Source organism: Stegodyphus dumicola, chromosome 8 (assembly GCF_044657685.1).
Source record: "Stegodyphus dumicola isolate Sdum_Otavi_A_Nest chromosome 8, ASM4465768v1".
Classification (NCBI taxonomy): domain Eukaryota; kingdom Metazoa; phylum Arthropoda; class Arachnida; order Araneae; family Eresidae; genus Stegodyphus; species Stegodyphus dumicola.
Window position 1 is genome coordinate 106,839,768 of NC_140775.1, and position 26,069 is coordinate 106,865,836.

The 26,069-nt window shown below is 31.9% G+C and overlaps 1 protein-coding gene across 2 annotated transcripts in view; it reads right to left on the bottom strand.

The window, feature by feature from the left end:
• The window catches only part of CdGAPr (GTPase-activating protein CdGAPr), a 255,305-nt gene extending 252,214 nt beyond the window's left edge, over window positions 1-3,091 (bottom strand). For both annotated transcript variants that reach the window (XM_035361218.2, XM_035361217.2), the window contains exon 1: window positions 2,815-3,091. The gene's annotated coding sequence lies outside the window, so the exon portion shown is untranslated. The remainder of the gene's footprint in view (window positions 1-2,814) is intronic.
• Window positions 3,092-26,069: the final 22,978 nt, after the last annotated feature.

Genomic DNA, 26,069 nt, shown 5'->3' on the forward strand with positions numbered 1-26,069 from the left:
TTTGTATGGCTTGCTAAACATATTTTTATTTTCTAGTACAAAGTAAAGAGAAAATTTTTGGGTTTCACATTTCTCAGTTATTTAAGTTAGAATTAATTCAAGGAAATAAGTTTAAATGAAGTGCAGCAAAAAATGTGTATAATTTAATTGGCCATAGAAGGAAGTCACGTGGTGTCCCTATCAGATTTTTTCGGGAGCATTTGGAAGATGTACAGTTATTTGTAACAGTAAGAAAGGAAGATAAGGAAGCTCTGAGTCTGAATAAGAGTTTAAATCAGGCTGACAGATACAAGAGTGACTGTCAATAGAGAGAGATGATAGACTGCTAACTAGACAGGTTTGCTGATGGCAGGCACTCATGTAGATTTTGGTAAATATATTTCAACTGGACTATAGCTTGCCAACTGTGTTCTTGCACTTTGCTTTTCTTAAAATCAAACGATACATACATATCATGACATCAGAAAGTTTTTCTTTGAGGGAAACATTATAATCAATATCTGTACTAAAATCTTGTCTAAATAGTGTTATTTATGCAAAATAAACAACTGAAATAAATATATGGTCATTCTTATTTTTATATTTATATAACTTCCTATCACGAACTTCATCACATCATATATACAGTCAAAAGTCGTTAATTTGGATACCCATAATCCGGACCTCAAAGCTAAAAACTTTCTGCGCATGCGTCGCGTTGACGCATACGTGTTTACGCGCAGGTGAAAATAGGTCGACGTGTATATAGATAAAGTCAAAAGAGTGCACAATGTCATTTTTCTGCAATTCGGGGATTTTTTTTAAGTGAAAATAGGTCGACGTGTACATGGATACCGTGTTTATGCAATTGTTTATCTTGTTATTTTGGCTTTGTGTAGCGGCGATTTTTGGCGCAAAAATCGGCGTGTCACAAGCCAAAAATAACGAGTCAAAGAATTGCACAAAATCAGTATCCATGTACTGCCAAAAATTGCCAAGATTGATAACTTGATTTTTTATTGCATTTGTATATATTAATTTAAAATAAATTCAGGTTAAATGTCTTCTACTAATTGTCAATAAAGTATTCGATTTAAATAATTACGCATAGTGCAATGCTTTATCATGGTGATATTATTTAAAAAACAAATTGGGTATCAGGATAGTAGAAAATGCACTTTCAAGAGGTTGGAAAATACAAGTATATTGAGCTGATTAAAAAAATCCCCGAATTGCACAAACTTGCATTGCACATTCCCTTTACCGAGTCCATATACACATCGATATATTTTCACTTAAAAAGTCAAAGGAGCACCAAATTCTACAATATAGGCAAACAAAAATACATAATCTCAATAAAATACATTTTAAACCAAACAATAAAATAACACTTAAGAAAAGGAATAAATATAAACATCCTTATATTTTCTCCGTGCTAAAACCTTTAAAAAATATTTCCTTTTATTTACTTTCCGAAGGACTGCTCTATTTTACACATGATTTACTGCAGTAACAAGAATGATGCATCAAAGAATTACTCAAAAGTGATATACAGAAAACCAAGTTGTATAATACTATGAACGGGCATACTTCATGTTAGTAGGAGCAGAACAAAAGAATACAGGAATGCTCAAGAGACATAAATAAAAAAAGGACAAACACGTTATACATTTAAGCACTACCAAAAGCAAATATTCACTTACCATGATTTTTAAGTTTGCTTCGTACACCCAGAGCCCCGTAAAAATCAAAATATCAATCATACTAAAATGACTTTTTTAAAATCAGGTACTCTTTCTGATCAACGCTTCACATAGTGACCATCTGAACCTTTCTTCCTACAAACTCATTTAAATCCATCTAAATGGTTTTAACACATACCACAAAAACACTTACAAAACATCCCATGATTAAAAATTTCCCAGAATCATGCACCCGATTACGTCAGAATAGGGTTTCCATAACATTCAACTACTCAGGCTACCATAAATGAAACAACAACTTGGCGATAAATCAAACAACAACTTTGCCATAATACAAGGGGTACCTTGAAGTCTACTCTACCTCTTTAATGTCCCCCCCCCAATATATTAGAATTATTTTTAAAAAATGTCTATCCAAAAACTTAACATTCAGCTGCTAGCACATCTGAATTACAAAATGTAACCGACACAAATACATTACATGTATTTTCTTACAGACAAAAAATAAATATTATGAATTTGAATTTTTTCTTTGCATTATTATGATTGTTAATGTTTATGTACATTTTGATATATATTTAATATGTGAAAATTGAAATTAATTAGTTATTTAGAATTAGATTTATTTTGTTTAAAAAAAAAGAAATTTTGGCCTGTCAGTTGCCTTCATATTATGCAATTTAAGTTTCAGATTTCAAATGTTTGAGGTTATTTCTAAATATGTTACTTAGGAAATAATGCAATTAATTTATAAAAATTAAGAGAGGATATTTTAGAAACTCCACCTTTTCACACTCTCTAAAAATATTACCTTTTGAAGTAAAATTTGTGAACAATGTAATCATCACATTGTAAATTATAAATCAATAATTACTCTTCCAAAATATGAAATAAATTCGTCAACCAGAGTCTGATTTCGAAGACTATTTACAAAAATTTCATTCTTCGCATCACAGAAAAAACACTAACAGGTAAAATGATTCAATATCAAATGTGTTACAAATTCAGCATATTTTTCTTATGTAAACAAATAATGAACACACTGTTGAAACTATGACATTTAAGGACAGGTATCATATTTAAACACAATTCTTTTTTCGATCGCTCTAAAATGACAGCTATAAAAACTTACCAACAACATCTGTTTATGATTCATTACTCCTTAATAATTAGCTTTCCGCCCAATCCTATTAAATTTGACACAAACCCTTGAATTATCATAAAAACAAACGCATATCCAGACACCAAAGTAGTCTGTCTTCGGAACACAGTGCTCTCCAAGATGACACCAATCTTAATTACGTACATACACAAACCATCTTAAATACATCAAAACCATCACCTTAGATGCAACTTTTTACAGCTTCAAAACTACACTAACAACCAAACCACAACCCAAATCACACAGCAACAAGTAAGTTCGGAGCTGTTGCCACTAGGTAATGAAAACATTTAGATTTAAAAGAGGAAGTTGTAGTCTTGGTGCAAAAAAAAAAAAAAATTAGTCTTAAAATTTTAATTAATATTTAACTAAGAAAAGGTACTAACTAACTATAACTAAAAAATTTAGATTAGAAGCAGAATAAACGTGAGTCTTAATCCCAGCCTTAAGCTGGATTCTATATTATGTTCAGGTATATTTCACTCTAAAAGAATGCTTTTTTTTTTTTATTTTTGTGCATTTATAAAAATCACCTCCTTTTTTCTTTCCAAATAATGGACTTCAAAACCAGAAATTATCAGCAATGAAACGGAAATGCCAATGCTCAATATCTCTTTTTCTTTTCCTGGGTGAACATCTTTAATGACTTGCTTTATTTTCTATTTTAAGATATTTTCTAACTGTCGCACGCAATTTCCCTATTTCTGCTCGCTTTTATGTAATTCTGATGAGGAGGTACATGGTTTTGAACCATAAGCACTCCTTAACTTTTAATCATTAGCATTGGCAGTCTCTATTTTATATTTTCCAACTTTCTTGTCCAGGTTGTTTCATCTTTGATAATTTATATGCTTGTTTATCTAATTAGTCGAAATTTTCTATTCACAGTCAGAAAGTACATATGAGAAATATGTTTAATGGGTATTTAAGCATGTGTTTAATTCTTAATAAGTTTCTCGGATAAGGTTCGGAGAACAGCCTTAATGCCAAAAAGGGAAGAAACAGCTTATTATGGTAGACCATGTTATGATTGTCATCCGATGACGTACTTTCTCTAGGAGGACAGCATGATACTTTTTCCCTGCTAAGGGATTATCCGTAGCAGTAGATCGGGATACGCATTCGGAAAATATTACAGTCAAAAGTCTTTAATCCAGACTCGTCGAGACTTCGGCGATTCCGGATTATCGGTTTTTCCGGATTATAGATCATCAGTTTAAATCTGCTAAGATGGCATGCAGAAATTATAAAATTAAAAATATGAAACCGTAATTTATGAAATAAAGAGCAATTATGATCTAAAGGGTATCAAAATTTGCAAAAAAAAAGCTTAATATTTATTTGTTTACTATATTAAACATTTCTTTCAACGCGCGCATGCGTAAACCATACATTACGCATAGTCGAAATTAGAAAATTGCAACCAGAAAACTATTTGATGCGTATTCGTCATATTTATAATGACGAGGATTTTGATTTAAATCATATCAAAGACGGAGTACATCGAGATGAAATACTACATTTAGCAAGGAATTATAAGCCGAATAAAATAAAAACATCTGCCCTGAAGATAAGGATAGTGATGACAGATCAACTTCCAGTTCATTGCGCACCGTGTCGTCCCCCCCCCCGCGTAGAGCAGCGTGAAATTGATAAACAGATTTCGGAATGGTTAGAGAAACAAAGGATATGCCTTTATCCTTTTTTTGCGGCGATTCCACTTTTTGTTTGAAAATTATTTCACAGTCTTATGATACATTGCCAAAACGAAACATGCTTTCGCTTTGTAGATCCTTCGGCAGCTCCAGAATCGGAAATCCTTTTTGACATAATCGAAAGTTTAAGCTTACTTTTATAAAATTGTTTTAACAGTGTGCAAAAAATAATAAGCCGGATCCAATTAGAAGATTAAGGAACAACGCAGCATTAACTGAACTAGATAATTTTAGCTTAGCTTATACCGTCCGTTATACATTAAACGCGCATGCGTAAACGTATTATGTGCACTAGTAAAGGTATTACGCGCATGCGTGAACGCATTATGCGTTGACGCATGCACAGAAAGTTTGTAGCTTTGAGGTCCGGATTATGGGTGTCCGGATTAACGACTTTTGACTGTATTATGTTTGCTGTTTCTTTAACAAGCAAAGAGTATTAAATTAGAAATAACAAGTAATTGAACAAAATATTGATAATATATGTAAAAATAAGTGTCTTGCACCTGTAAATATTTATTTAATGCTTTAGGTTTTCATCCGCAGAGAACTTCCCTGTACTCATTGATGTTCAAACATGGTTTATTCTATAGCTTTTTTAGTATTTATTTTATGTGCATTGATTGCAAGTAATCTATAAACATTTTCTTGCGCATTCTTTCTTGCAATGTGTGCTTTGATATCGTAGTGCAATAAAATAAGTCAATGTGTGCTTTCATATCATATTCCTAGTTATGTACAGTAATCTGAATTCAGAGGAACTTTAAATTTGCCTATAGAGTGGCAGTTTTACTTCACAGTTGCTAGAAATATCTGGCTTAAACAGACCTAAGTTCTCAGACTAAACATATTTGCAGTATATTTGTTCTGGGGCATTTGTAGCCTCAGTCTGATATTTAGTTTATAGCACATTTAATATTTTTAGTATTTATTGTTCGAATTGGAAATAATAATAACTTTTTAGAAATATGTATGCGATAATAAATTTGTGCATTGTTAGACATGGTAATGCTCTCAAGTCTTAACTGTTCAAGATTTCACAAAATGCAATGGTACTGTATTTCATTTTTTAACTGCAGTATAAATATAAAAACTTCATTAAACCTGCTAGAAGGATACATATTTTGTAGTATTTAAACACATATTTAGTTACATGCATTATGTAATGGAAAGAGTAATTTGCATTAAACATTTCCTCATCTTTATCTCAATAAATTTTAATAAATTAATAATTCCTGATGTCATAAAATAATGCTGTATACAGTTAATAACAGTGGATTTAAATGCTATAAGTATAAACTAAAAATAGTTTGTTTCATTTTTGATTTTATTTGTCATAAATATAAATCATCTCCAACTTACAGAATGTGATAGTAAAAATTGTGCAGTATTTCCTTCATGATTTATTTAATTTAATTAAGTAAACTGAAGTCCTTGGTAATTGTTTATGATTACAGCAAGATATTTGAGAATTATTATAAATGAATTGTGCAAATGGATAATGTAAACTTCATGCATTACAATGACAGTGGATCTTGTTTACGAAACAGAGATTGATTCTACTGAAGACCTTGTCAGCCAATTAGCATCACTGCAGCAGAGACTTGCTGAATAGCTTTCAAAGTATATGCCAATCACTTCTTTGTTACTGTGATGCATGTATTGCAGTTAGTAACCATTCATCTGAACAATTCTGATAAATATCAAGCATTATTTCTTGTAAATATCTACGATTAAAATGGCATTTTATTTTCTATGTTCTATGTTATATACTATGTTTCTGTATTCATGTTTCACATTCCACAATAAATTGTATTGTGAAAATTATTACTTAAGCCATGCTATATTATACCTTAGAGGGTTGACTATAGAGGCAAATAAAAATTAAATTTTATGTATATTAGGAATAGTATTTCTATGATAGTTAAATATTGAGTTCATATCATAAGTCATATACATAACTACCCATCAAAATGTTTTGCAATGAAATTTATTATCCCCCTTTTTACCAAATAAAAAAAAAATGAGGCATTTAACACCTGTAAGCTATGTAAATAATGAGGCATATAAAATCTGTAAGTCATGCAAATAATGAAATGTGTAAAATATGTTACTCATGTAAGAGCAATACAGTTATTCAACTAATATATTTAACAATAATATTGATTCGAGATTAGCTAATTGTCCCCCTTCTTGAAAAAAACATATAATGCATAGGACATTTTACAGAATTACAGCTAAACTCAAATTGCATACTTTTTAATTTACTTATTTAGTAATAGTTTGCCTTATTTTATTGTAATTTTCATTTTTATTTTAATTTGATTTGGCTTGGTCTGCATGATTTGTATATGGCAAAGTATGTGAGAGCTATTTACATAATCAGAAGCATGCTTTCATAGAGGGACTTTCTAAAAGACACTCACTCGTATCCTCATTACACATGCAGCCACTCTGTTTACCTAGAACTGCACTGAGGTCAGACTACTAGGAGCAACTTTACTGCTCAAGCACTGGTGGGCACATTTTTGTTATGATGGAATAAATTTTTGCATTGTATTTTTACATTTTTCTTTGAATCAGTTATGGACTTATTTTCTGTTTTTAAGTTGTGATATTGAGACTATTGTGGAGTCATTTTGCAAATGACTTGTATTCATACGTGTGCCCCAAATAATACTTGTGTAATTAAAAACTTGTTCAATGCTTATTATGCAAAGTATTCAGTTTAAAAGTGTATCTTTCATAAAAAATCATAATTGTACACATTCGCAAGACATACCACTGAAGTGACAAAAGTCATGGGATAGCAATATGCAAATATACAGATGGCAGTAGTATCACGTAGAAAATGTATAAATGCGAAGTGTTTTGGCAGGGCTTTCATTTGTGTTCAAGTTATTCATTTGAAGAGGCTTTGACGTGATTATGGCGGCACGACGAGAATTAACAGACTTTGAACGCGGAATGGTAGTTGAAACTAAACGCATGGGTCATTCCATTTCGGATATCGTTAGGGAATTCAACATTCCGAGATCCACAGTGTCAAGAGTGTGCCAAGAGTATCTAATTTCAGGCATAACATCCCACCATGGACAGCGCAGTGGCCGACCACCTGCACTTAACGACCAAGACCAGTGACGTCTGCGTAGAGTTGTCAATGTTCACAGACAAGCAACACTGCGTCAAATGACCGCAGAAATCAACGTGGGACGTACGAGGGACGTGTCCGATAGGACAGTGAGGCGAAATTTGTCTTCCTTGGGCTATGCCAGCAGAAGACCGACTCGAGTGCCTTTACTGACACTCGACTTTGGTTTGTTTTAGTTGATTATTGCAAAGAATACTAGGGTTCTCTTTCTAAGGGGAGGATGCCTTCGTGGAGAATTTTCTCGGGGAAACTAGCTTGTATACATGGTACAGGTAGGGAAAACCATGAAAACACCCATGCAGCCAACCCAATTCTTCTGAAATCGAATAGGAACTGCCCGTATTCAGTGATTTTTTACCACTCAGGCACTGGTTACCTGTGAGTTATAAGACATGTGCTGTCATTTACACTGAGTAAAATAAATTCTGCTTTATCATAATTGATGAGACTTTTGTATGTCTTGCATTAAATTCGCATTTAAAATTCTTTTACCGTAAATGCAAAATTCAAGGAGGGGGAAAATCTATCTCTTTCCAAAACATTGAGATTAAGAGTTTTAGAAAATTTTATAGTAATTCTTGTAAATAGTTATTCAGAATACCAAGAGTAGTAAATTACAAATTACAATGTTATATAGAGAAGGGAATGAAATTTCAGTCCCGGATCTAGAGGGAGGTAAGCCGGGGTCTGTTCCCCAGGCATCAACTTCTGAGGGTGGCAAGTTGAAGAGTGGCGCTGAATTGTATTTGGAATGTTGTCAAATTTTGATGCAACATTAGTAGTTTAAAACCTCTTTTAAGAATATTTATAATTAATTACTCGAAACCTTTTAATGAAGGAAACAGTTTTAAAAGCAAGCTAAGTACAGACGAACACGACTCTCTCACTGGGGTTTATCTGAGACGGAGTCACTTTTCATGTGTCGACTAGCTCCGCTGTGCCTGCAGCTCAGATTTTTCAACTTGCTGCCCTATAGAAAAAAAACTGGTTTTGGAGATGGGTCGGATACGTCAAATGTGTTCGTTAGCTCACACTGTAAAAAAATCTGTAAGGTTACTAAGAAAACTCATGGAAACTGGGATGCCATGAGTTATTTGAGTAACAGTAACAGGTGTATTCTTTGTAACTTTACATGAAATTTGCCTGTAATGGTTACAGATCTTTTTCTTGTAATATCACAGCATATGGTTATGTAAGTAGAACATATTTTTCTCTTGTAAAATCCCAAACGATATAGCTGTAATGGTTACAGATTATTTGCGTGTAATATTACAGCAAATAATTATGTAAAAAGAACATGTTTTTCTCATGTAAAATCTCAACAGATATATTTGTAACCGTTACAGGTTATTTGCTTGTATTATTATAGCAAGTTATTATGTGAGTAGAAGATACTTTTCTTATGTAAAATTCCAATGGTTGTATTTGTTTCTGTATCTGTTATATCTATAGGTTTCAGATTATTTCCTTTTAATATCCCATTAAGTAATTATGTGTAAAGAATATATTTTTCATAGATGAAACACTAAAGGATAAGTCTATAAAAGTAATAGATGTTTAGTCTAAAATGATGTTTATTATAATAAAACATATTGAAATCAATATGTTTTGAGTAAAACAATGATATATGTATGTGTATATATATATATATACATACAGATATCATTATACAGATATATGCAAGTGAAGCATAATAGTTTGGCTTTTTAAGTTAGCCAATTTGACCTCAGAATAGCAATAATTTAAGAGATGTGCTTTCAACAGCATTTAGTATTCTTTTTCAAAAAGTAACATTATTCGGTTGTAGAGTATTTTTGTTTTATGAAGAGAAACTTATGTCTGATATTATTGAAAGGCTTTTCATATTATCATTTTGATTAATTTAAAAGTTCAAATTGATATGCTACTCCTTACATTCCCCCCCCGGGGGTCGACGTAGAGAACTCTGCGAAGCTACTGGCTAGGATCTGTACCTAGGCAGTCTCGGCCACGGGGGTATAAAATTTATGAACTTGGTGGTTCTGAAGGCTCTGGGAAAGGTCACTCATTGGCCGGCCTCGGAGTCTGGCACGTCCTAGCGCGGCGTGGTGCTAGTAACCCTGGGGTTTTCCCCCGGGGTCGCTGGGTAATGTCCCGCTGCGACGGGCTCGCCCGAGCGACTGGCAGGAGCATTAGACGAACGGTGCTGCCTGGTGTCTTTTCCAGGTGGTGCGCGGCTCTACTGGAGGGTAAAAGTGGAGGTTGAACCTCCACGACGTGCCCAAAGGTAGAGTCGACCTGTAGTGAGATTAAGTTACTCGGAGCAGAGCAGCCGAAAAGCTATAGCTACTCCTTACATTAAATCACATGTATATCCTTTACATAAAATAATGGAAGGCATCTGGAATTTATATTTGCCCTGTAAAATAGTTGAAAAACAAAACAGTATGTTTTATTTGCATGTTTTAGTGTCAATTAATAAGATATGATCTAGAACATTCTTTTTGGTAATTTTAGCTAAAATAGACACATGTTGCTTTAGATGTAACTTATATGAGTAAACGTGTTGCATGCTCATATGATCATATTATTACAGTAAAAGACATTTTGTGAAATATTTCTATGAAGAACTCAGAACAGCTGTTCTTCATGTTTCAAAAATATTATATTCTCTCCTTCTAAAAAATGACATTTTCAGTAAATTAAAGAATTCAACATAGCAACGAACTTCATTTTGTTACTACGAGGATTTCAAAATTGTGTTCATACGCTTGAATTACAACGTCCAACTAATCTTTTTATTCTTATCTGCACTCAGTGTTTGTCAACAGTCTGCTATTGTTTGAAATAATAGATGGTAACTGCATAACGTTTTTACCTTACCTTCAAATAATTTCCTTTAAATTAACAGATAGAAGTTTTTCATTAAAACCCTAATATCATGCTTTTTGAATAAGCATAAAACTTCACCAACTGACCTTAATTTTTAAAGCCTTGCTTCCATTAAAATTCTTGATGCTTAATATAATTATGCCTTTGACAAATTTGTTTCAAAAATTAATACTTCAGTTTAGCTTAAAATTTAATTCATTTTAATTTTACCTATAATTTTTTACAAACATGATATGTAATAAACCTAAGCTTAATATTTACCATTTAGAAAGTTATACTAAAAAGTATTCCTAGTTATTATAAATTTCGAGATTTGCATACAAAATTGTGAAATATACATGTGACAACAGAAAACAAACTTTATGCTCTCTCTCTATATATATTACAGCATGTTAATTAAGAAGTTTATTGAATTTATAATTTTATTGTGAAACATTATGAAGCAAATAATATGCTAATTAAAATACAGAAGTAAAAATAATTTATTACTTAATTCATAAACATTACACATAACCTGAAAAAAAGAATTAATTAAAAAATAGCACAATATAACATTTCATAAAAATTCGTTTCGACTGCTTGGAAAAAATGAATGGATTTTCCCGTCTTTGTAAACCATGTCTCCTAAATAAAGAAAAAAACATTTCTTTTAAAATCATAATCATGCTCTTAAAAAGCTTATAAAAATTATTTTAATAGATGTTTTAAACATGTGCTTATATAACACTTTTAATCATATTTCTTTATAATATCTTAAGCAATTAGGAACAGCTTAAATACTTAAAAAAATTGGATTAGAGTGAACGGTCTCATTACGACAAGCTACCTCAGTCAATCACTTTTTAAATTTAACCAGCATTCCTCATAAAATAACTAATTAATAAGCATAACTTCTCTAATATGCCCACTATCATTGAAGATCAAAATCTTCAGGAATCACGCATAGCTAGCTTAGAGAAGGTTCATTGTACAAAAACAGCCAATATGCAAATCTTTTCATAAATGAAGCCACCATAGTTATTAAATATAATACACAGTATACTTATATTCAGAATTCAGAACTTGAATAAATTTCTCGAACTGTTTTAGCATTCGAAAAATATTATATTTATTACCTTAAATTTCTAAAACAATATTACATATTGGTCCAAAGGAATCACTGGGACTCGGACAACATTTTACCCCTAGCTTTCTTTTAGCAACACGATTCTGAAATTGTTTTAATAATTTAGGTAATGTGTGTCTTCCTTAAGGCGCTCACAAAACAAGTTACCCTAAATTTTTCGTCCGCATAGTGGTCGTTTTCATCTTACTAACTGATTTGCTAGTGGATTTTGGGTGCATGGCCTATTATTGATGAAACAATAAAAGTGAACAGTTCAAGAAAATATGGATATCTAATGCTCTTGATGCCATATTCCCACTTATTTTTACTAATATTATCTTCCGAAAATTGAGAGGGAAAACTTAAACGAATAATTTAATTTCCAAAGGACACAATCAGTAGGAATATAACAAATGAAAAGTAATCATGGATAAACTACTACTATCACAATATCATTTCTTTAAAAGAAACCTCTATTTCAATAAAAATACACATAATTGCGACATCTAATAAGTTATCTCATTTCTTTATAATTTGAATTTCTCTCATTCTCATTGTTGTTCTTGCAACTCCTTAAGCCTCAGATCATACATAAATAATTAGAGAAGGTGAATATGCAGCTCATATGGCAAAATTGCACAGCGAATGGCAGTTGGTATTTGCTTTCACTATCATAGACCATTTTTTGTATTAGGCTGACATAATATTCAACAGTTAGAAGAGAAAGATTCAACGGGCCTTTAGTGTAGAAAAGTTTGCCTCGGTCAGTATGACGAAAACAATCATTATGTCGATAAATCCATTTTAAAATCTTGGGATATTCATTTTCTAAATCCATTAAAAGGGGGAAAATTATGCAAATGTTTTTTTTTTTTTTTTTTTTTTTTTTTTTTTTTTTTAATTTTCAGAATTTGGTTCTAAAGCTGGGTGGGGTGGAATATGCAACGCAATACTTTAATTCTGAAGATCATTGCTCGTGGTAGTACAAACTGAGTGGTGATAACTTGCATGCTGTAGAAGACGACGCAAATTGCAGTTCCAGATGCATTAAATGCTTTGAGGTCTAGGGAATAGCAGTGGACAATAATAAGAATGAAATTCAAGGTATAGGGAAGTAGGAATGAAAATTATTATTACAGATACTGAAATGTTAATGTTATTAAGCATTCTTATTGGAATGTAGGTTTCTTTTATATAATAATACTATGGTATTACCAGTAGTTCATTCATGAATATTTTTGATTGGTTATGGTCTTACTGTAATCACATCCTTCAAAATTAAATTGATTGCTTAATATCCCCCTTGATTTTCATACTATAATATTAGTAAAAAAGAGGAAAAAGTCTGCAAGTAAACATAACTCCTCTTTCTCTCTATATATAGAGGCATGTATCTTCGTGTGCAACTAAGCAAAACAAATGTGACTTTTTCTTCTTTAAAAAATTTGTGTTAATAAATAGGATGAGAATTAAGTTCATTTTAAAGACTTACGACACATGAAATATACATGATCAAAATAAATTAGAAAATTAAGATCAAATAAATTTTAAGCTAAATTACGTGTTTAAGTTGCAATCCTTCAGTTGTAATAATTAATACTAACAAAACCAAACATCATATTTCCATTCTGCACAGTATAAAAATTCTTCTGCAAAACTGCAAAAATTACCAACACTTTGGCTTATTTGATAACTTTCAAATTCACTCCTTTGTTTGCATTTAGAATTTATAACTTTTAATTTTCCACAGAAATTTGTTTTTGATTTTAAACAATTTCACTGGCATAATTTCATTCACTTCAGCATATATTAATAGATGCAGAAGGTTTTTGTACCTTACACATTTTTAAATCTTATGTAACCTAACGTAATTAATAACAAAATCAAAACATAGATCAGAAACTGCATAAAATTTAATAAATAATTTCTACTAGTGTCACACGAAATGCTATGAAATTAATCAATAAAATGAGATAAAATATATAGAATTAATATTCCACATGTGTGAAGTTGGAAGTTTTACGTTAAATACTTTTTTTTAATTAAGTATTTTTAAAAATGACCCCTTAGAGTATGGGACCTTTCGTAATTAGAACTTACAAATCCACTTCGCTAGTCTTTCATAACATTGCTTTTCTTTTATTAACAAGAAATATTGCATTCAGTTATTTAATTTAAGATTTCCAAAAATAATGCTACAGAAAGGCTGGAATACTTACTTAAATTTGAAATTAATTTAGTTGACTTAAAATAATATTTAAAAAAAATCTTCATATATACGTCTAAAAATCAGACCTTATTAATTTTATTTTATTTGAAAGATATCTGAATTCTGCATTAGTTTGGACTAGTGAATCAGTGGACAATTAAATGCCAAGCTATAAGAGAAATAATGTAGTTTACAAATGCACTGAATTTTATTTCCTGCATTAACTTTCAAAGAAAGTAAAATTTTCTGCATATTTGCATTATTTGGATTGATAGAATATGGCAAAGCATGCAAAGGCTATCAGCCTATATATTCATGGACGGCTTTGTAAGGAAAAGTAGCTTGCATTTCCATTTATTCATGTGTGTGTATATATATATTTACAATTGTTAATGATAAAATCAATGCTTCATTAAAAATTTATTATTATTTTATTTTTAATACTAACATACAGATACAGAATTGTTTTAAATTCCAATAAACAATCATAATTTATTTTTAAGAAAACTTATTTTATGATTGATATATTATATTACATGAATAAGAGAAACATTTGTCAAGAAATGTATTAAACTTGTATTAGCAGATTCATGCTATCCTAGTAACAAGACTATCATACTTCAAAACTGTATTAAAATTGGGCAAAATAAAATCAACATAAATTCTACATTAAATGTTTAAAAAATTATAAGTGTGCAATGGTAGTTATATATACAATATAATAAATTTTGTAATTTATAAAATATTAATGAAATGATATTTTTGGAAATAATGTACAAAATTTTAGTTTTCGTTTATAACTAGTTTAACGAATTTTTAGAACAATATTTTAGGTCATTTCCATCTTTCCCCTGTTAATATTGGTATATTAAAATATATGGAATAATTAAGTTGCATCTAGTTAGTAAAACAAAGCATTACGAAAAGTATGATGCGACATATTTTGGTGCTACTTTGGTAGACGGTTGCACGGATTTTGGCGATTTTTCTTTTGGCGAGTAATACGACTTATGGTAAACCCGTTGCTGGATAAGTTATTTATGGTAATTTGTCATTTTATTAAAAAAATAATGCGTTTTATTATGCATAACTTCTGTGTTTTAAATATTATTTATGGCTTCTAAATATTAAAAATCAATTTAATTTTACATTTTTATTTGAAATAAAAATTTTGTTGTTTAAAATATTTTATATAATTTTATGTTGTTGATGATGTAATCAATGACGTCACCTTACTTAAAAAGTAGTTGGTTTTATTAATATCTATAAATTTAATCTAACGTTTTAAACATTATTTATGGCTGTTAAATATTAAAATACAATTTAATTTTGCATTTGTTTTAAAAATGATTTTATTATGAATGATTATTTAAATAATTTTAATTCTATGCGTGATGTAATAAGCTCCCTGATTGGTTACTGAATATTTGTGCATTACCGCGCCATTTTAAAATTTTATTATTCATCTCTTCGAATTCGTCAGATTTCAAATGGAATGGATATCTCTGTTTCGAAGATGAATGTTGTTATTGGTAATTACCAAGAATTATAGGTATGGGAATAAAAAAAATTGCCCTTTGAGACCTTATTTTGGCCAACCTGTCTTTCCTAATCAAAGATTTATTTATAAATTGTTAATAGCGTCAGAGGAAATTTATTTTAAATTTTTGGAGGAAACCTAGCTAATTGCTTCTTCAATGAAGTGCGAGATATGTGGATAACAGATAAAGATGGTTAAAAGAGCCAATTCAATTAAGATTTCGATTTTTTTTTTGTGGTACTTATCAATAAACAAGAGGTTATATTACTCAAAAAAACGTAAGTACATATTTTTCTTTTATTTTATAATTGTATACTTCAATTTTTGTTAAAAAATTAATACACTATTTTCAAAAATTGCTGAGATAATTATTGTCACATATATTTTAATGTTAATTATATTTTATACAACGTATTTTAAAGTACTTGAATTTAATAATATTCTAATTCTTTTAAATGTTGGTAGGATGGTTTTTAATTTGATATTCAATTTCAGTAATATTTTAATCTAATTAAACGTTGGCACAATGTTTTTATAGCGGTGTTTTTATTCTCTTTTTTGCTATATGAAAGTAATAATAGCCTTACTTTAGTATTTTATACTCATAGTAAATGTATTTATTTACACTTGCCTGCCATCTTAAAAAAACGACATTTTCAACAAAAAATTAATCCATTACTTTTAGCGATATATACATATATATATATTTTTTTTTAAAGTTTCGAATACTTTACTATGCGTAAAAAGAGCGTTTTTCAAGATGGCTGACGATTGTAAAAATTGCGCCAACGTAAATCGCCAAAAATCCGTGCAACCGTCTACCAAAGTAGCACCCATATTTTTAATCAATATAATTACTTTATTTTGGAATTATAACATTTTCGTAAGAAATTAATACCATTGAAAAAAATAACATTATTACACTAAAGAATAAACGAGATTCTCGACCGCGTTGTTAAAGTTTTTGTAATTTTACTTCATAACACAATCGTACACAAACATATTAAGACTGAATTATAAACCAAGTATAATTAATTAGGTATTCCTAGAAAAAGCATAAACTAAACCTAGTAAGCACAAAATATATACATTACATTCAGAATTATAAATGTTTACATAAACTTTTCTCGCAAGGCCTGCCGGGAAAAAGATGTCAAACGTTCTTTGGTCAGACGATTGCAAACGAACGCTAACATGATTAATTTTGTTTTCAACAACCGCATTACCGCTTCAATTAAATACCACAACAGTGATTAAATTTTGGAATAATTAGTTATAAATAATAATATGGGCAATTTAAGGCATAATTTATCGGATGCTAATGACAAAATACTACTTTTGCATTTAATGGTTCTGTGAGACTAAAGGTGCATCCAAGAGATAATAAGAGGTTTTGTTAACAATAACAACATTTATTTACAAGAAAATATACGAAAATTTCAATCAATTAGAGATATATTATTAGGCATCTCTGCCTTCCACGTCCTACACCTTTAGTATCCTGCCTGCCACTGACTATTGGGACGAACACAGCGCCCTCTAGTCAGAATGACTCTGGAAATATGTAATAACTACTATTAGATCTGCATTTGGAATAAATATTTTGCACTCTTTCAACTCATTAGACATTACGAACACTGATACAAATTAATCGCAAAGCTTAAACGTTTAAATACTTACTCACTCATATAACAGAGCAAAGTGCATGAGAATAATCTGAATAAAATGAACAAAAAATATTTCAAACAGTAATTGTAAACATTTTCTTACCTGCGCTATACAACCAAAATGCATTCAGACATGTTTTTTTTTTTTTTTTTTTTTTTCCTCAACTAGCTTTCAAACACTTTTCTCCTGATTGGCTAATTTCCAGTCAGTCACGTGATTCTTCCGCGCGGCTTCTGAAACATTATCTGCAATGCTACAGGCAAATCAGCTGTATCCGCCACACAGAGTCGTAGCTAAGGTTTTCAGCGCCCAGGGACAACTGAAGATTTCGCGCCCCCTGCTGCTTGCCAAGGATGGAAAACATTTAATTCTAAAATGTCGTAACATCAGTTTGGCGCCCCTTGGATTCTGCCCCCGAGGACAGATTACCCCCTTGCCCCCTTTAGCTACGCCCCTGCCGCCACAGATTGCTTTCAACCTGTTACCATTACAGGAAATTCTTGTGTAACTTTTTGATTTCTGTAACTTTTAACAAAAGTTTTGCCTGTAAAGAGCGAACTTTTTTTTTTTTTTTTTTTTTTTTTTTTTTTTTTTTTTTTACAGTGCAGATAAACCCCAGTGGAAACGGCCCTTTAAGATAAGATCAGGGAGAGGACAATAGAGAAATTCCAGGCGTCACTGAAAAAGTCAAAGAACCCTGTCCCTCTGCCAAAGAGATTCTTCTTTCCAACCCAACATGCTATTTTATTACAAAGGTACTCCGTAAACGCATTGGTCTTTGGTCCCTGTAAGTGAGGCCTAGAGCAGTGGTCGGCAAAGTGCGGCTCCAGAGCCGCATGTGGCTCTTTGGCACCTTAAGTGCGGCTCTGGTACAAATATCAACGGAAGGCGCAATAATATTTTCATTTAAAAAAAAAAAAAACTTGGTAAGAAAAAAGTTACATCTTATTTTGATAAATTAAAATTCTTCTATAAATCGAGAACATGTATAATTTTTTTGTTTGAGTAAAAAGATAGATAGGTAATAAAAATTTTATATTATTCTAAAAATACTTAACGAACATCAAGTTTAGTTTTATTAGTTTTCGTAAACGTAAACCTAAATCATGTACAAGCTACCGACGTGCGTGTGCATGCTTTTTATAAAGTAGTGAAGGTACAAATTGGCATCACAGAGCAGCAGTCGCCGTTGTCCTGTCTTATTAAAAAGTTGTTGTATTTTTAATTTAGCTGCACATCTTACAGGTATTTTTATACTATTTTATTACACCTATGTATGTTTGTGGTTCCGGTACAAAATTTGTAATCGATTTTTCGATAACTTCTGTTTGTCCAAATGTTGGAAATTTTCTTCCATTTTTGGTCATATTAAGAGTTTTGTTATTCTGATGATGGAAAAAAATTTTTTTTTTCTTTTCTTTTTAGTGCAGTTACGTACATTAATAAAATTGTATTTTTTAAAAAGATTTTTTTAATTTTTATTTTTATCAATTTAATAATCATAATAATTTTGTAATGGTGGCTTTAGAAAAAAATATATTTGGAATACTTTTATAGGCACCCCAATTAAGATGGCTACCAAAAAGGCAAAGAAAAACGGAAGATGAAAACCGCGAATTTAAAGTTGAGTGGACCGAGAATTTTGCGTTTATTCAAAACTTGAATGGACTTCCGACATGTCTTATTTGTAAAGAGGAATTCGCGCATAACAAGAAGTCAAATTTAGAGAGACACTTTTACAAGAAAGCACGCGTCATTTAGCACTAAATATCCTACCGGTGATGCAAGGAAGAAAGCAGTTGAGGAACTTCAGAAGAGACAAGCGTCGTCAGCTTCTGTGTTTAATAACTGGATGCAGTCTTCCAGCAATATTAATATGGCAAGTCTTGTTTGTAGCCAAGAGATTGCTAAGAGAGGAAAACCATACACAGACGGCGAATACATAAAAAATTGTTTTATAAATGCATCCGGAGAGCTATTTCGGGATTTTAAGAACAAAGAATATATTCTGAAAAGAATTAAAGAGTTACCATTGTCTGCCAAAACCATTAAAGATAGAACAATTAAAATGTGTTCGAACATAACCACCCAGCATATCGAAGCTCTGAAATTGGTTTCGGCTTTATCAATAGCAGATGACGAGTCTTGTGACATAAATAATACAGCGCAAGTTTCACATTTTGTAAGATTTATGTCTCATTCAGGCCCTAAAGAAGAACTTTTAGGATTATTGCCACTCAAAGGTCAAGACGCGTGGAGAAGATATCGCCAGTGCTGTAATTGAGTGTATGGATAAACATCATATTCCCCTCGATACAATTGTGTCGATTTCAACAGATGGGACCAAAAGTATGACCGGCGTAAGAAAAGGAGTTGTTGCTATTTTGAAAGAAAAAATTAATCACGAGATACTTGTTTACCATTGTATTATTCACCAAGAAGCGCTTTACGCGCAAACATTTCGGAAGAAATTTGTAAAGTTATGGAATTAGTGATTACCGTTATCAACTCCATTTTAGCTAAAGCTCTTAATCATCGCCAATTCAAAGAATTTTTATTTGAAATGGAGAGTGAGTCCGCTGATCTTCTGCTTCATAATAAGGTACGTTGGTTATCAAAAGTGAACGTTTTAAAACGTTTCGCGTCCCTTTTTCCGGAAAGTAAAACTTTTCTCCTTGAGAAGGGCGTTCACTATCCAGAACTAACAGACGATCAGTGGATCCAAAACTTTTATTTCATGGTAGACGTTACGTCTCATCTAAATCAGCTTAATCGTAAACTACAAGGGAAATGAAACTTAATTTTTTCGATGTTAGAAGAAGTAATAACATTCGAAAACAAATTATCCATTTTTGCACAGGATTTTGAAAGGGAAACATTGTTTCACTTTCCGAGCCTGCTGAAACATCGCCAAGAAAATAATTCCTCTATTGATAAAAGGGCTTACCAGCGGCCGAGCGGTAAAGTCGCTGAACACTGGTAGTTCGGTCCGAGGTTCGAATCTCGCGAACGGGCTGACTGCATGGGTGTTTTCGTGGTTTTCTCCATGTGTAACGTGTATACGAGCCAGTTTCCATTAGAAAGTCCTCCACGAAGGCATCCACCCTGAGGCAGATAGCCATAGTGTGCTTTGCCATAATTCAATACACCACCAACACACCGCCTCTATTGATAAACACCATTTTAAAACAATAATTTTAAATATGAGGGAAGCATTTCTCAGCAGGTTTCAGAAATTTAAAAACAGCAGAGCAACTTTAGCATTTGTCAAAAATCCTCTTAATGTTACGATAACCGAGTTGAAATTTTCTCCTTTTGAAACTGACATTGGTAGCTTTGAAATACAGTTGCTGGATTAAAAAAACAAGGAGATATGGCGCTCTAAATTCGAACGTCCTTGTGTTGAATTGGAAATATTGGAGAAAAAAAAATGTGATTTTAGTTCACAACACAAGTGGTCTGCTTTGAATGACCTGGAGAAGGAAGACATGATCATCTTCAACGCTTGGAATAGTATTCCTGACTTTTACGATCAGCTGAAAAAGCTCGCGTTTGCTGTTCTTTCCCTTTTCGGTTCTGCATGTATATGCGAACAATCTTTTTAAAGCATGAAGATTATCAAGAGTAAACTGACAAGTCGTCTTATTGATGAGAACTTGAAATTATGCCTAAAATTAAAAACAACAACATACAAAACTTACTTACTCAAACTTTTCAAGGAGATGCAAGCACATTGTTCGCATTAATAAATATTTATTAAGTATTAAATTTAGTTTTATTTAGTGTAATAAAAGTTTACTAAACAAGCATATTTGGCTCCCCCCGTTTTTTTTTAATTGTTGTAATTTTCATATTTGGCTCCTTGTCTAATAAGTTTGCCGACCACTGGCCTAGAGCAAAGAATCTATATATCTTTCCCTTTAACTTCTTTGCCTTGAGTCTGTTGTCCTCTCTCCTAATGGGAATATTCAAATGAAAAACAAAACGATAGCATAAAGGCGCCTTTTTTTATACCAACGCCTCTTGCGAAATAAATGAAAAAGCATTGTAAATTGTAACTCTTTCCTAACATCCAATACAAATTAACCTTGGACAAATGAAATAATTCAAATTAATGTACGTAGAGAATATACAGCAGAAATGAAGTAAGGCATTTTGATTTTTGCAGCCAGTTAAAAACCTAGGTTTTAAAAATGGATTTATTATTTTTATAGTTTTTTTTTTAGTTTTTAATTTGAAGGGTTTTTTTTGTCTCATTTTCTTTTAATATGCCTGCTTCTAATATTTCTCAGTATATTTAGCGAGACGCAACCATTTAGTTAACGCGCGCGTCCGCGACGCGGCCCCAATACTGTTGAATGTATTTACCTCAATTTTTAGCTTTCTTATTAAGGCAAGTTATACTGTATATTATTTAAGGTGCAAGAAATCATGAGAGGGTCTAGGAAAAAAACTCTCAGGGGCAGAATATAAACCAGAGCAAAAGATAGGACCTAACACAGAAAACAAATCGCAGCTAAAATGAAAAATGGCTTCACGATAAAGACGAACCGTCAGACCCTGCCGCAACTTCCGATGATGCCGAGATTCTAAACGATATTGATATTTCTTACAATTTACACGACCAAGATGAAGAATCTTCATCTATCATCCTAAAACAGCCTTCATTTCAGCAACTGAGAGAACAACTTTCTTCATATACCCCAAACGAACATCTAGAGGACATGATATCAAGATATAAAGTATTTTCTAATTTAGGTGTGTGTGAGCAGCAGAAAGAAGACTTAAAATATTTTGATTTGTAGTACCCAGGTAGTTGGCCAATCACAGAAAAAATGAACGATCAGCAACGATCTTTCTTAGCAGTCAAGCTGTATTATTAGCCGAAAAATATCCAAAAAACCTAGACCTTAGGAACACTGAACGTGACGGAAGACATTTGACATCTTTATTGTGGTACAGAACATTAGAAAACAATGAAAGGCTTAAAAGATCTTGGCTTATATATTATAAAAATAAAAATGCAATTTCTGTACACCCCGTGAGATTTACCAGAAACATGCCACTGCCGTTGCATCAGCATTGTGTACTACAGGATTCACTAATTGGAAAAAAGCTTCAGAAAGGTTAACTGAGCACGAAATATCTGAAACCCAAAGAGAGTGCATGATTAAGTGGAAAATTCCACTACAACAAAAAATCGTGTCAAGGCATCGATCATGACATTAAGAGACTAATTCACACAGATAAAGAAAAGTGGAGAAAGATCCTACAGATGAGTATAGATGCTGTAACAAACTGTCTACAACTTTCAACTAATCTTTCAACAAACTACTAAATCTTTCAACAAACTGTCTTTCTTTCCGTGGGTCTGATGAAACGCCTACAGTCTGCTCACAAAGTGTTCTCGGCTTAGTCAAGTCAAATTTTTGAATTTAATGACTCTGCTAGCCAAACAGCTCTTAAGTACCAGTTAGAATACCTAAAGAAGGGACAAGTATCATATCAAACAAAGATAATTCAAAATGAAATTACTGATGAAATGGCGAAAACAGTTCGTAATAGAATTTTAAATGATATTAAAGAAGCCAAATATTATACAATAATGTTCGCTTGCATTCCAGATGTGTCGCATACAGAACAAATGGGCCAGGTGATTCATTGCGTAAAAAATATGTGGTGATGTGTGTGAAATAAAGGAGAGCTTTATTGATTTCATAGAAATTGGTGGAAAGACAGGAGAATGTATTTCTCAACGGATTGTGGAAAAACTGACACTTGATGGTTTGGATATTGACAATGTCGTGGTCAATCTGAGGATAACGGATCTAATATGGCCGGTACTTACCGGCCATATTAGATACTGGAGTAATCCTGGAGTGCAAGCCAGGATTACAGAAATAAATGAGCTGGCCGAATATGGGCGATGTTTGGCTCACTCTTTGAATCTTGTCTGTGTGCATTCTGCCTCGTCTTGCTCCAAAGCAGTTAACTTCTTTGGAATTATCCAGAAGATATTTAGCTTTTCTGTCGGATTCACTATTCGATGGGATATTACGAAAAGATGTACAAAAACCAACTCAAAGAAAGCAGCCAGACGAGATGGTCGGCAAAATATGTGGCTGTGAAAGCCCTTCTAACGAATTTACCAGAAGTAAAAAAATCCTTGAAAGAAATTAATTATCTTTCAAAGTATTATATTACTATTTCAAACATAATTATCTATCAAAGTACGAAGCAGGACATCTGCTACATGTTGTAAAAAATTTTGAATTTATTATCAGCCTGACAATTTGGGCTAATATTCTTCGAGAAATCAATCGAATAAATGTTGAAATTCCAGTGGAAGATATTATTCTTGCACGTTCCGTCGCATTAATGGAAGGTCTAACCAAAACTTTGCAAAAAATGAGAGAAATTCTTACGGAATATTGGATAGAAGAAATTAAAACAGCAGCCGAAAAAATTGAGGTTAAGCCTATTCTGACAAATAAACGCATTCTAAAACGCAAAAAGGAATTTGATTAATTGCGCGAGGACGAATCACGAACATTTCATCGTGTTCGGCTATTTTCTAATGCAATGAAAATTGTATTTGATCGAATCTTATCAGAAATTAAAACGAGGATAAACAGTGCTATTACACTAAATTCAAATTTCCATTTCTAAATGGTCGTGAAATATTGAATATGTCAACTGAAGAACTGCAAAAGAATGGAGCAGATCTTGCACGAAAATATGAGCGAGACCTCTAAACGTATTTGAGTTCTGTCAAAAACTTGCCGTTTTTAAAGAACAAGCCCCAGTATCATTCGTCGACATAAAAAGGCTAGAACATTTTATCTCTTGCAACAGATCTACACCTTTGATTTTCAGGATGCCTTTTACAATATTTGCATTGCCCTGCGGATTTACTCTATGCTTCCAACTACATCCTCAAGCTGTGAGCAAAGTTTTAGCAAATTAAAATTTATTAAAAACTATCTGAGATCATCGATGAGCCAGAAGCGTTTATCAAGTCTCGCAATTCTGGCATTCGAAAATCAAACAGCACATCAAGTTAATTATGACGATGCATAGATTTATTTGCAGAACAAAAGGCTCGCACAGTAAAATTTTAAGAGCGTTAAGTAAGAACTTAAAATTATTATTGAAATAAGAATTATGAAAAGAAGTACAAATACTAACCTTTTCCTTTCAGCAGTAGCCCGTATTGTTGTTATGTATAGCTAATGAAAGTTAGTTACGTAATTAGTCAGCTCATCTATTGTCCCATCTTATATAATTTATTGTTGTAATTAAAGATTATTTTTATTACGAGTGCATAATCAAAGGTATCGAAAGACGTATGTAATATTAAAGGTACCATAAGGTATTTTTCATTCTTTAAGCGTAAATTTTTACTAAAATCTTCTTTAAACATAACATTTTGCATAAGCATAACTATACAAATTGCTATTATCCATCACACAATGAATGTTTCTTTTATGCGGAAGAGACCCGTTTTTCGATTTGTATGGAAGTGTCGTGTGTCAAAATACTATCAATGCGCTGTCAAGAGAGGTTCTAAATGTTTAACAAAAAACACTCCATCTGGAGATCGAAACCCTCGGAGCAGTGTTTCACTCGCAGTGCGGGGTTGGCCGCCCCTCCTTTCTTTCTTACCTCCATGGTCTGGCTAGTTATTGTTGCAAATATTGCAAAATTGAGTATTTCAGAGAAAATGTAATTTTGATTATTACGGTACAAAAATAGTCTTTTGTGTGAATATGTAAATATTTATTATATTAACGGGATTTATGAGAACGATAGTAGAGTTCTTGAGTAGGCTACATGAAGGGATTATTGTGAAATGAATTATTTTAACGCGCTAGGTTAAAGTTACTGTTAGTATCGAGAAATTGGTACAAAATTATTTAATCCGTTGTATTAGTGATTTGTAATTTGATTATATTTGTTTCAATGAAATTTTTTATTATTTAGTAATGTCTGATTCCCATTTTTGTGCTGTGCTGAACTATTTTAGTATTTAGTTCTGAATCGTTTTCTATTAGCATCATTTATTCGTATGAGTAGGTATTGTTGCAAATATTGAAAAAAATCCCCATTTCAGGGAAAATGTAAATTTGATTATTTCAATGCAGCTGAGAAGTAACTGCATTAAGAGGGTTCGCACGGTTTTTTAATTATGTAAATTTTGGTATGTATGTTCGGCCACCAGCGGCTGAGATGTAAAGTCTGAACCCTGATAGTTTGGTCGGGGGTTAGAATCAAGCGAATTAGCTGGCTGCATGGGTGTTTCCGCTGTTTCGCTCATGCTTAACTTGCATATGAGCCAGTTACTCTTAGAAAGACCTCAGCGAAGACATCTCCTCTCTTAGGCAGGTAGCTCTCTTAGCTTTGCCATTAAGTAAAGAAACTAACCATTTGTTATGTATATTTCTTTTAGAACAAAAATGGTTCATAAAGAATTTCTTACTATAAAATGTATTTTACGTTGTATATCGAAAACTACCTATTTCTATGTTTATTTAAAAAAAAACTAAAATTTGTTACAGAAACTTAAAGGAAGATGGGTAAGGGCGGCAATTTTAATTTTTTGCCCCCGCCTAGGTAAAATGCTAAATCCGGCGCTGTGAAGTTCTAAAATAAAATGCGTTACAGATAGAACCATTGTACAGTATAGATCAGTGTTTCCTAAATTTTTTTGTGCCATGCCCCACCTAATCCTCTCTAAATTTCTTAAGCTCCCCCTAGCATATATACATAATTTTTAATATTTAAAAATTGAAATGTTCATGAAAGAAACTTGAATGATAGCTTTTAGGAAGAAATGACTACGAAATTTTCTGAGCAAACACAGTAAGTGAACTTTCAAAACATGGAGAACTGAAATTCAAGAAAAAACTCATTTTAGTGAAAGTTTTTTTTTTTTCTTTTTTAATATTATGTTAAGTATTAGTAAT